The sequence below is a fragment of the Podarcis erhardii genome, assembly GCF_964252035.2.
Source record: "Podarcis erhardii genome assembly, chromosome: 5".
NCBI classification, from domain to species: Eukaryota; Metazoa; Chordata; class Lepidosauria; order Squamata; family Lacertidae; genus Podarcis; species Podarcis erhardii.
In genome coordinates, this window is record NC_138509.1 from 65,063,590 (window position 1) to 65,077,114 (window position 13,525).

Here is a 13,525-nt window from a genome sequence, read left to right on the forward strand (position 1 = left end):
CCTGTTTGCATCTGAAGTGCTGACCTGCTGTTTAGAGGAAGTTAAAGGTCCAGCCTTGGCCCAGCTATTTGTGTAGTCCTTGATCAAACACCAAAAGCATGTCTCTGTATGCAGCAACAGGCAGCCAAAAAAAAAAAAAAAAAAAAAAGCTAGCTTATTTTGCTTGCAACTGACCGTTGTTATTGTCTTATGAAAATGATGGTAATATTGCATCATATTGATATGAAATCGCTTAAGTTTCTGTAGTTATTGTTCACAGACGCATTCTGTAGTAACGGTGGGCATTGTTTTCTTTCCAAATTTGCAACTAGATCTCTCTGCTTCTTCTCTTTCCTACACAGAGAAGTCCTTTGTTAGCTTTTATCCCTTAGTGAATCATCAACATGAGAAAGCAATCACTGGAGGGTCAGCAAAGACAGGTGATTGGCAATCCAGCCATTGAGCACAATTGTATGCTCAAGAGAAAACTGAGAGATAATCTATCCAGGCACCAGTGACCTTAGGACTTTTGATATTGCCAGGACAGTTTGTGATTTGAGCTGGATGTGGGCTAGAGCCACCACTAGGTGGAAAAACCCATTCAGTACTGTTGAGAAAGAGCCAGTCATTCGCTTCATTCATTCAGAGTCAAAAGAACTAAAAAAAAAAAAAAAGCTGCTCAGGAATTGTGGCATTTCTATAGCAGAAGGAAACACCACTAATGAGAATGAAGCGGCTATTAAGGAAACTACCTGAACATTCTACATTTCTGTGTCTGTTATTGGCACCAATGAGAACAGCATACTGTTATAGATTTGGGGGGATCCCCCCTAAACCCTATACTGTAAATTAATAAATGGTAGGATTTTGATTATTTGGGATGTGAAGGGAGAAATATAAGCTGCAGAACAATTCCTGGGCTAGCTAGGGCCATTAAGAAACAATACAGGGCCATTGAGGACCATTGGAAATACAAGGGAAACTGTACTCCCCCCCAGGTGTGAACAGAGACTGGGGATTTGGAAGGTTGCCAGGGTAACCGGGTGTCAGGTGTCAGGAAAAGAGGGCCTTTGGAACAAGGTGTGCTGGGAAGAGGGAGGGGGAAGGGAGGGGGAAAGGACTGGGATCCACCTTGGGCAGGCTGGCTGAAGGCTGGCTTGGGAGAGGTGCCTTTGACTCCAGGGCTGCAGTGCTATGGGAAACAAGCCCTGCTTGAGATGGCCATGTGGTAAGATTTACTTTTACCTTTTACCTGTTGTAAGATTTGGACTCCCTCATGCAGACTGAAGGTGTAAATAGACAAATAAACTACATTTCTTAAAGCTGTGACAGTCTCTGCCGTGTTTCAATTCTCCAAAGGAACACAGATGCTGGGTGAGTGCCTGGAACCCCCTGGAACCTTGCTACTGCTTGACAACGAGTGGGGGTGGCACCCAGCACTTCTAACAATACATTTGGGCTCTAACTGTTCACAGGAACCAGTGGGCCAAACTGGCTGGTGATGGTTGGGCAAGAATGTTTCAGTGTTAGTTACTAGCTGGAATAATTGGGGTTACCACACTGAATAATAAAATCCTTGTCCTACAGGCCTCCATGACATGGCCAGCACTGGCTGTTCTCTGGTCCCTCCTGTTACTTTTGCATGGCACACACTTCTTTCTGAAGTTTCCCCTTACTTTCTAGGAGGAAAAAAGTGAGTGTTATGGTGCAAAAAATACGGTACTTCTTTTTCGTTAGGACCACACTATAGCTAGAGAAGTGAATAACTACACTCTGGAGAGCTAATGACAGAAGGAAGCAGGACAGCTTTGGGGGCGACATTTGGGAAATTTAGCAATATGGCACACCAACACTAGAATTTGAAGCCTATTTTACACTGCATAACATAACCTTTTAGGGTTGCATGGGGAAGTAGCTCTCAACCCCATGATTCACTTATCAGGAAGTACAAGCTAGACTGACATAGGCTATGCACAACACCATACCTTTAAAACATACTCAAAGCACATTCCTGATCTTAAGGAATTCTGAGCACTGTAGTTTACACCTCTCAGAGTTATAATTCACAGCAACCCTTAAGAAACAACAGTGCCTAGAATTCTTGGAGGGAAATAATATGCTTTAAAGATAGCCACAGCATATTTGCAAACATCAGATGAGAGCCAGTTCAGTCTCCCTAGTGTTCTCACCATATATGGTTCCAGAGCTGGGGCTGGCATCATTGCTGCCAAGTCCCATGCTCTAGTTGGGGTCCACTGCCAATTCCTGGAGCTTCATGGCATTTTTTGTCCCAGGTGGGACATGGCAAATTTATCAAAAAGGCAAACAAATTCAAGTAGAAATGTACACTATCTGGTTTGGATGCTATAGTCCTCCGCCTGTCACTTCAGGAGTGCTGTGTAACATTGTACATGCCCAACCATATTTGCTTTTCTCTGAGGTTTCTATCCCACCTTTCCACCAAATAGTGCTTCAGGTGGCTAAGACAAATACAATGAAACAAAACTAAAACACAGAAGAACAAGGCAGAATTAAAACACAGAAGAACATCGATAAAAGCAGTAACAACAACAACGAAAACCAGTTTCAACACACTTGCACATTAGATTAAGAATCAAAGACCTGTCTAAATAACAATGGCTCTGCCTGCCAGTGGAAAGTCATCAGAGGGCCATGAGATGTGATTGACAGTCACTCAGGGAAAAGCAGCTGGGTGGAGGGATAGCAGTAGAAATGTAGCAGATGGGAAGGGTTAAGCATTCTTCCTCTCCCTTTCCATTTATTTACTTGTCCCTGTTTTGTATTTTGGAAGCAAATATGAAGTTGGGGATCCCATGTTAGCTGTGGAACATTTAGTTCCACTTAAGCTGAAGCATCCTAAAAGAATAATGTACCATGCTGGCAAAAAAATATTATTTACCTGTCATCTCCCACATAGACACACACCATCATGCCATTTATGTTTTTTAAAAAATATGTTTTATGTTTTAAAACTGCCCTGATATTTCACAATATCGAACGTTTTTAAGTGAAAAGACTGAGAATCACTGATAGTTAAGGAAGAGAAGTAGTAGGCTGACTCACAAAATGGGCCAAAGAGAATGGTGTCTGTTGATGAGTGCTCCTTTCCTATTTTCCACCCCTACTAGAAATCCAGATTACTTTCCCGGAAAGAGGTACCGTATTTTTCGCTCTATAAGACGCACCAGACCACAAGACGCACCTAGTTTTTGGAGGAGGAAAACAAGAAAAAAAATATTCTGAATCTCAGAAGCCAGAACAGCAAGAGGGACCACTGCGCAGTGAAAGCAGGCTTCTGGGATAGCTGTGCAGCCTACATTCGCTCCATAAGACGCACACACATTTCCCTTTACTTTTTAGGAGGGAGCAAAAAATACAGTACTTATCATTTTATACCAAGTGTAGCGTCCCACTTTGTAAGTCTTTTTTTTTTTAATGTGTCTGTCCCACTTTCATTTTTTAAAACAATCTGTTTTTTAAAAAGGAAACTCAAAAGAGGAAATCACACAATATCAGCTAATTAGCTCATCCTTGCCAGGATGCCTGTGTTACAACCATCAACCGTCTTGAACATCACCTCTGCTAATAATGTAACTATCACTGGTCACTTCCAGGAGCTCCTGTTTATTGAGCATTTATGCGGATTTGTTTGCATATGTAGTGTTGCATCAACAAGTGTTATTCCACACTTTCCAGTGCAGTTTCCCATCACTTTCCTTACAGAAAAAAAGCCTGATTTGGTGTGTTCATGTGCAACATGTTTGTGCTGCACAAGAGCACCTAATCAACTTTGATTGTACAACCTGAATTTGCCAGTATATGAATCTAACCCCCAAATAATTACTTTCTGAAAGCACCCACTATCTATACTTTCTGCATTTTATTACTCTCTTATAGGGATGGGTGTCAGTTTTGGTAGTTCTTAGTTTCTTATTTTCCAATCTTAAGTTCAGGTCTCCACATTTCCACATCAGTTTGCAATTAAAAAAACAACACAACCTCGTGAAAATTCATCAGCGTATTCATGCACGTTTCAACTAATGTACCCATGTTTGTATGCAATTTTGCCTAATATACACATTTTGGCAGTGCAATTTTCCAGAATACAATTAATTTTGTATGTTTTTTTCACTGATATGTTCATTTTATGCACACTTTACCTAAATATATGCATTTCTGTACACATTACTTGGGTTACTTGGCTGGACAACTGCATTGCAAAATTCAGAGAACTTTGGATTTTGAAGGATGCCTGTATTTTGGTTCTTCTTTGGTTTCACAAAATGTGAACTGAATCAAATTTCTTCTCCATCCTTACCCTCTTACCTCAATGTTTACAGCTCTTGTGCATCAGAAAAACATTGTGTATTTATATCTCCTACTGAGAATTACACAACATGCTTCTGATAAAATGGACTTGAGCCCATGAAAGCTTATGCCATAATCAATGGGCTAGACATAAAGGTGTCATTAAGGATCTTGGTTGTTTTTGTTGCAACAAACCTAATACGGCTGCGACTCTGTAAACAGGATCAAACTATTCTTATAGACATTCAAAAGAGAAAGGTTAGCAGGGCTGTTCTGCAGTTTGGTTCAGTAGATGGCACTGTTAAACAACTTTATTTATGTGTCCCCAGCTGCTTCTGCACTGTCACTATTTTGCAGGTATGATTCAATCATATACAGTACAGACAAAGTTAGGCTGTGCAATTGAAGTGCATTTGGCACTCTGACAGAACAGAAAGAAAGAAAGAAAGAAAGAAAGAAAGAAAGAAAGAAAGAAAGAAAGGCAGGCAGGCCCATTTTGGGGATAAGAAAAGCGATGGGGAAAAGCACTGGCAAGTGTGAGGTCATAGCCAAATCAAGTGATGTCATATCCATGTAAACAAATCAGAATGAATGCACCACAAGCAGCAAGGCTGTGTTTTATATATTTCGTAGATCAACGTATATTCTGCTATTTCAGCTAGGGTCCCCGAAGCAGCTTAATAACATTTATAAAACACAACAGATAGACCAAGAACCACATGCTCAAAGAACAAAACAACTAGCCCCACCAGAGCAAGAACCAGTTTCAGATGTTCCTTCCCGCAGGACTGTTGCAATATCGTGTCCTCCCTAAAAGAGGGCACGTGTTGCGGTGAGACCTGGAGACCAATCCCCTATGTTGTGGGTGGGTAAGATTGGTCAGCCACAACACCCGATTGGTAGGTCCCTCAATGTTGGGTTTAATCTGACCAATGGGGTGCAGTCCAAACGGATCAAGGGACCTATATTAACCCATGCACGTGACCTAGAGTTTCCTCTTTTGGCGTGTGCATTCAGAACACCTGCCCACCTCTCCCTACTTTTAGGGCTTGTGCGCTTGACCTTGCTATGCCATCATGTGTTGTCTGTCATTGGGACAGGGGCATGGCAGGAATTTCCCCCACTTGGCTGATTGGCTGTGAGAGAGAGAAAACAACAGGAACAAAGAAACAGGAAACCAGTAACATCAACATCCGTCTCCCGTGAGACTTCCAACAGTCTGGAATGTCAATAGAGTCTTGTGACTCCAAAAACTGCACAGTGGCATAACAGAAACCTTACATCCTCCCCCTTTCTGTGAACACCACTGGGCAGTGTGTCAGTACAATCTCAGTACAAACCCAGTTTCTGTACATAGGTACAGTGTTGATCCCTTGGAACAACCTTGGACAATAAATCAGCAGGAATTTCATTACCTGGCATGTAGGACACTGTTACGAGTCCTTTCTGAACACATTCTTTAGCATGTTGCAGTTTCAATTGCAAGTGCTTCGTGCTTTGCTTACAACCTTCAGAAGTCAGCAAAGCCAAACATGCTTTGTTATCCTGATAAACTTGGATTGGACACTTTACAGGAATTCTCATGTCTTTACAGGAATTCTCATGTCTTTACACAATTGTAACAACCATTCACAGTCCACAAGTGAATAAGACAGTGCATTCAGTTCAGCTTCACAAGAACTTAAGCTTACTGTTGTTTGCTTCCTGCATGACCAATCAAATAGACCCTGGTTGTACATGTAGCAAACTCCAGACGTGCTTTTCCTGTCTGTGGTGTCACTTCCAAAACTCACATCAGCAAATATCTCAAGACTGCCAGACTTCTGATTGTTAAATCTCAGCCTGTAGTACATAGTGTCTTTCAAATAGCATGCTATGCATTCCAGAGCTTTCCAATCCTTAACAGTAGGGTTGTTGACATGTCTGCTTAGCAAATTAGTGATAACTGCAATGTCAGATCTTGAACAACTGGCAATGAAGTTTAGTTTGCCTAGCACACTTCTGTACAATGTGGTGTCAGAAAATGCTTCTTCAGTATCATCTACCTGATAAACTGTTGTCATTGGTGTGTCTACAGGGTTAGCATCCACCAGGTTCAGTTTGGTTGGTTAGCACAGCAGCAATTTTCTGTGACTGGTGTACTAAAACATTACCATCTTGGTCTCTCTCTATTTCCAGAGATGGGTAGTTGGTTACCTCACCAAGATCTAACCTAACACACCCTTGGCTGACCTATGCTGGAACCCTGGGTCAGCGCTACCTGCAAGTGCAGGGAGCTAGTCGAACCAGAGCCTATGCAACCACTCACTTTCTGTAATCAATAAAGTTGTGGCCTAAATTCTGCTCGACAAGATGGCGCCGAGGTAAGACGCTCTTATCGGAGCTCAAAGAGATCTTTTAACTAAATGCTGCCGGCTCTCCTCTCCCCTTTGGATTCTATTTCTTTTTACTATTTCGCTGTGCTTTTGAACATCTCATCTTATCTTATCCTCCTCGGTGCCGGGACTTAATGAAGCTAAAGAATTTTTTAACGAAGGCTCTCAGACATCCCTTCCTGGGCATTAAGGCACTCCCTCCCAGTTTTTTCGTTGACTCCTCGTGACAAACTTATTCCAAGGATCCTAAAGGACTTCTAATGGGCTTTTAACCCTAAAAACTACAAATTCATAAAACCACAAACTTCTCCCACCCCCTCTAACTTCGTGGACCCCCAAACATCTCAGTCGTTCTAACAAACTGAGAAGAAAGGGGGGGGCACTTCAAAGGAGTGCTATAACTGGACCCAGTTTTAAACTCTTCGCAGCAACCCAGCCAGGACTGAGTGAGAATTGAACGAAACTGCGACCTGAGAACCTTAGCACTTTATCACTCTACTCAGAAGTCTGATCTCATTGACTTAAGAAGAATCTAGTAATGAGAAGAGCCAAAAGACTCAGGTGTCTTGATACAGAAACTGACACAGAGCCCTCTGGTTTCAAACAGAGTAATCTAGATAATTACCTGCTACCTCAAAAACAGCACGTATCTCCTCCCAAAACCTTCCTCAACTCTTTACATGGAAAGATAATTGAAGAGATATCCCTAGGAATAAATGAGGACAACGCTACTACTCCCATAACCGAGGCACAAGCACTAATTGATAGAAAGGTGGAACTGCTGGAGGAATGCTGCCTATTGACTGCTCAAACAGTTCAAAAAATCTTTGAACAATTACAAAACATCACCAAGAAGCTGGATAACCTAGATGAAAGGAGGCAACTCACTCCCTTTTTGCCACCCTTAACAAGCCCTGGAGATAAACAGAACAAATACAAATCTATACCTCCAAACCAGCCAAAAACCAGAGGAAGCCCCCCTCACTCAATCAACCTGATACTGAGGCCATGTGAGATTGTTCTCCACATTTTTCCATATAGAGGACCCCTACCTTACTGGGGGTCACCTTTCTGGGCCAGACATCATCTAAATCAGCTCCTTGGCCTTGAGGGCGGAAGCATTGACTTAAAAGCAGTCAAGAGGCTTACTAACGATGGATATTCCAAAAAAGTACTACTAAGATTTGGTAGTCATAGAATTCCAACCAAAATCTTAAGAGAAAAGGCTCATTTAGCCCGGAAAGGAATTTTTCCGCGTCGACACTTTGAAGATATATCACCCAGACCATTGATTCCATCTAAAAGACAGAACAAGATGAACAAGGCCATTCCACCAGAAGCCGACATCCGCCCTACCCCCGTGGAAGAATCCAGTAGATGGGAGAAACCGCAGCCAGTTACCCGGGAAATCAAGCAAGAAAAATCCAAGCTCCCAAACCATGCGACTGTAGCATCAAATAACAACCTCGCCCTTGACACAATAGACTGGACAGTCCCAGAAGAAGAAGATCTGTTGAGTAACTTTACCAAGCTACTAGATAAGGAACAAATAAACATACTCAGTAAATTGACGAAACTACAGGCCAGATTGACCGAAATTCACCAACAAGGTCAACAAAATGCAGTAGAAATAATACACAATCAAACTTTACACTTACCACCCTTTTCCCCAAAATGCATAGTCAAAAAGAGAGCTACTAATGGAACTTTCAAATGTATAGATGCAGAGCTTCAAATCCAGCCGCCTCTAGAATATGAAATGGCAAGGAAAAATTCCAGTAATGAGACCACAAATTCCTGGCTGAGATATCAAATACTAGCTCCAAACGAAATAGGTACCCCTTATTCAAGTACTACAAAGGACTCTAACATTGCCGAACAAAAGATGACCTCCAATAGACCTGACACACTGAGCCCAACAACAAACGAGGCCAAAGAAATGGAAGTAGTGACTGAAAATAGTCCTACTGTCCATAATAGTCCACTAATCACAGAAATCTCTCAGGAACAAGGAACAGTTAAGGAAGAAAACCAAGAAAGGGAGGAAATTTTAATTTCCCGCACCTTAAAAAAGAATCTAAAAGATTTGCCATTATGCTCCTCATCGAAAGTAGCGACAAATGGCTGTATCTGCACAATCCAAAATCCCCCGCTGGACTCAATGACAGAACTAGAATGACTAAATGCTGTCAACCAGCCACCAACTCCAAAACGGATCCTACGCTTGCTGTCCTGGAATATCGCAGGGTGGGGAAACAAAGACGGAGACCCAGACCTAATGAACTTTTTTAAAGATTTTGAACTAATACTTCTACAAGAAACATGGTCAACTAGAGATATTAAAATTAATGGATTCACCTCCTACACGAAACCCGCATTGAAAACTAACACGAAGGGCCGGCCGAAAGCAGGGTTCTGTTGTATGATCAAAGACAACTTAGGGTTTGAAATCAAGCAACTAGAAAAATGCTCACCACTTGCACAAGCTCTAATTTTAACCCAAAAAAAAGATTCTTTATTACTTCTAAATGTCTATATCCCCCCAACCAAAAACAACAGCAACAGTGAAAATTGGTCACAACTAACCTTTTATATAGAAAATTTGACCGATAAATACCCAAATGCCTCACTGATAATAGCAGGTGATTTTAATGCCAGAGTGGGAACCAACAACGAACAACTATGTAGCAAACTAAATTGGAATACTGATAATGATATCGCACATGCCCTGAAAATAGGACGACTCTCCAGAGACAGGGTTGTAAACAACGAAGGTTTACGCCTACTTGAATTATGTAACTACTTCAATTTGCAGATTGTGAACGGTTCAACAAAAGGCGATAGAAGCGGGGAGTTTACATACTTCTCCCCCCGAGGATGCAGTGTCATCGACTATATTCTTGTCCCTTATAATATTATAAATTCGATCATGGACCTCATAATTGGAACGCGCACTGAAAGCGACCATCAGCCATTATCGCTGTCTATTAACTTAAAGGACGAATCCAAAATAACTAGGTACAATATCATAGAACCCTCTCAATACAAACAAATGACCCAATTAAAATTGTCCCAGGAAATGAGTGCAGCAGTGGGGCAAAAACTTACAGCCAACCTGAGAAAACAAGTATTATCCAACTTAAAGACCACTAATCTCTACAGTGATATTCCGAAAATTTATAATGAAATCTTCCAAATGTTTGTAGAGCTTAGTACCCCACCTAAAGTTTGGGAACTTAAACATAGCGCTAGCCCTTGGTTTGATGATGAATGTTTCCAGCTAAAAAGAAAACTGCGCCAAACATTTAGAAATAATCGCACTAAACTAGAGCCCTCTTATCTTGATGGAAAAAGAAAATATCACAACATTCTGGCCGAAAAGAAACAAAAATACGCAACCCAAAAATGGCTACAATTACTGGACTCAATTCAGAGTAAAAACAACAAAGCGTTCTGGAACCTAGTGTATGGAGGATTGAAAGCTGAAAATCAACTAACTCTACCACCAATTACAGAATCCAAATGGTCCCAATATTTTACATCTGTATTTAACAATCTACACAGTGAACTTAAAGGAAATGAAACCACTAAAAATAAAATAAATAAACTCCAGGAGTGGCCAAGGGTAGAGGAAGAGGAAATTAGAGAGATAGTTAAAAATTTCAAATCGGGGAAATCTCCAGGGCCAGACGGTCTACCAATAGAATTATTTAAGACCTATATAGATTGGTGGGCAGAACCCTTAGCTCAACTGTTTACTCTTATAGATAAATACGGGATCATACCTGAGATATGGTTAAGATCAATAATTATTCCAATCTTTAAAAATGGCGACCCAAAAGAACCAAGGAATTATAGACCGATAAGCCTACTATCAGTGATAGGGAAAATCTACGCTAAGCACCTCTTATCTAAACTCCTTACCTGGATGGAAAAACTAAACCTACCAGGGAAAGAACAAATAGGTTTCTCCAAAGGTTGCTCTACACTAGACCACTGTCTTATACTCATGCACCTGGTTGAAAAATACAGATCCCAAAGGCAATCTAAGATATACGCTGCTTTTGTAGATTTTCGTGGTGCATTCGACTCAATTGACCGCCCAAAGTTGTGGAGGAAACTCGCAGAATTAAAAATTGATCAGCGCTTATTGATTCTAATGCAAAATCTACACTCTTCTAATACCTGTCAAGTCAAACTTAACACCAAAGGTCACCTTTCATCAGATATCCCAAACTCGAAAGGGGTAAAACAAGGGTGTATTCTTGCCCCCTTTCTATTTAATTTATTCTTATCAGACTTGCCAGATTACCTTCAAAAAATAGAATCACATGCCCCTAAACTTAATCAGAAGCCAGTTCCTCTCTTATTATACGCAGACGATGCTGTCCTACTATCATTAACGAGCCTGGGTCTGAAACGTCTTATATCCTCACTGATCTCTTACTGCGAATGTAACAAACTCTCTATAAATTATGAGAAGACAAAAATTTTGGTCTTCTCGAATGGTTGGAAATTAGAGAAATGGAAAATAAGAGGGCAAGAAATCCAACAAGTGAAAATCCATAGGTATCTGGGAATCTTATTCCAGAGCAATTTAGGGTGGGTAACCCATCGCACAAATGCCATAAAACAGGCAAAGTGCACCTCATCAGCAGTTGCCCGTTTTTATTATCAGATAGGTAATCAATTTATTCCTGCGGCCATTCAGATATTTCAAACAAAAGTGCAATCCCAGTTACTTTATGGAATCCCGCTATGGGTCCAAGCATATAACAGTGATTTAAAAAAAATTCATTCCAGCTTTTTGAGACGTATTCTTGGACTCCCAGCTGTGATCAAATATGAAACAATGTGTGCAGAAATAGGCATACACACACTGGAATATTGGGCATGGTCCACCTCAATAAAGTACTGGTTACGCTGCCACTTTCGCTGCCCTCCATCAAGTCTGCTCGCTGATTTGCTCAAAGACTCCTATAAATCAAGATGGTATCAGCACCTCGAAAAAAAGATTGAATCTTTAGGCATCGAGCTGGAGCCCCTGTACAACTCTAATGAGCAGTACATTTTTCATAATATCCTAACTAGACTAAAGGATGTCGAGAGACAAAATATTATGGCAGCTGTAAACAAAATTTGCTCCCCCACATTCTATGATTTAAATATCTTAGATAGTAGAGCCAATTACGTCACTAAATTAATAATCCCAGCCCAACGTAGGGCTTTTATGCTGGCCCGTTTAAATGTTTTTCCCTCAGCATTTGTCAGGGGAAGATATCAAAACGTTCCTAGAAACAAGAGATTCTGCAGATGCTCTATGAATGTCCCGGACACTGTAGAGCATATTCTCTTTCATTGCCCATTGCACAGTACGCTCCGTCAACGCGTGCTGTCCCCTCTTTCGGGTGGTCTGGAACCCCAGCAAGGTAAATGTGTGGGACTTTACCTATCCGACGCTGACCAAAGGGTAACGGCGGGGGTAGCTGAGTTTTTGGCAGCAGTCCTCCAAGGAGCAGGTTAACAAGGAAAACTACTGATTTTATATGTATATATATATATATATGTATGTAACCATCTGCTGCCTTTTTATATACATTTCAAGGTTTTTATATGTTATTTTCTCTTTTATGGTTTTATTTGCATAATGCCTAATAAAGGTTTGATAATAAATAAATTCTGCCAAAAACCAAACTAAAATTTGCGTCAAGTGTGAATTTATTTAGGGGGGAGGTCTCTGGGTCTGAACACGCAAACGCTTGCTCTGTGGGGGTTGGACAAGGCCTGGGTGTTGCTTTTGTCTGCCTCCCCTGCACAGTTCTAGCTTCCCACATCAAAGGTCAAAATTTCATTCCAAGTTGCTCGCGGTGAATTTATTTTATGTTGAGATTGTATGCATGCATTATGATACATGCATTAAAACAATGTGATTAATACTGTAATATAATAGATGATACACATATCTCTTTCACATCAGTTTTAATTATGTATTCTTGTATAAAAGTAAATATTCGCGGGGCACAGGGGGGAGGGAATAGTTTTTTTCACATCAAACTGCCCTAAACAATTTTAATACCCCCAGTAGATGCTGGCTGTATAACCTTCCATGAAACTTTTGTGTGAACAAAATCAGGGTGAATGCTCAATAAACAGGCCATCTGGAAAAGGCCTTGGTAGGTTTCTCTTGGGTCTTCTTCAGATTGTTCAACTGTTAGTGTACGATTGCTTCAACTGCACTGATTTCCAATGCATATCTGCAAGGAGCAGAAATATTATGATGTGTCACTTTTCTTAAAAATCAAGGTAGATGGGCAGTTGAAAAATACATTAATGTTCACAAAGCGGCAGTTTGTTGCTGCAGCAAAGGTAGTACATTTGCTGGCATTTGCCGAATTTATTGTTAAGAGAGCTCTCCAGCTTTCGAGAAACAGTGTGGAATAGTGTTCAGAATTTGAAGCACACACATTGAAAATAAAAACACTTTTTTAAAAAATGAAATGGGGCAGGGGGTTGTCAGTTATTCAACTCCACCACTGTGACCATGATACAACACAGCCACATGCCACATCACAATTGCAAGAGCAATGAAAGCTGCAATTCTATACCCTCTTCCTAGGGAGTAGGCCCCATTGAACACAGTGGGACTTATTTCCAATAAACATGCACAGAATATAGCACCTCCCCCAGCTAGAAAATATTTTATTTCAAGCACGTGAAAAAAGGTAGAGACCATGGAAGGCAAGTGCCCAACATCTCCCACTCTGTGCTCAGTTTCAGTGAGGTAGAATCACAGTTTTGTCTTTGGAATAAGCCTAAGATTATCTTGTTATCTTAAAAGAACC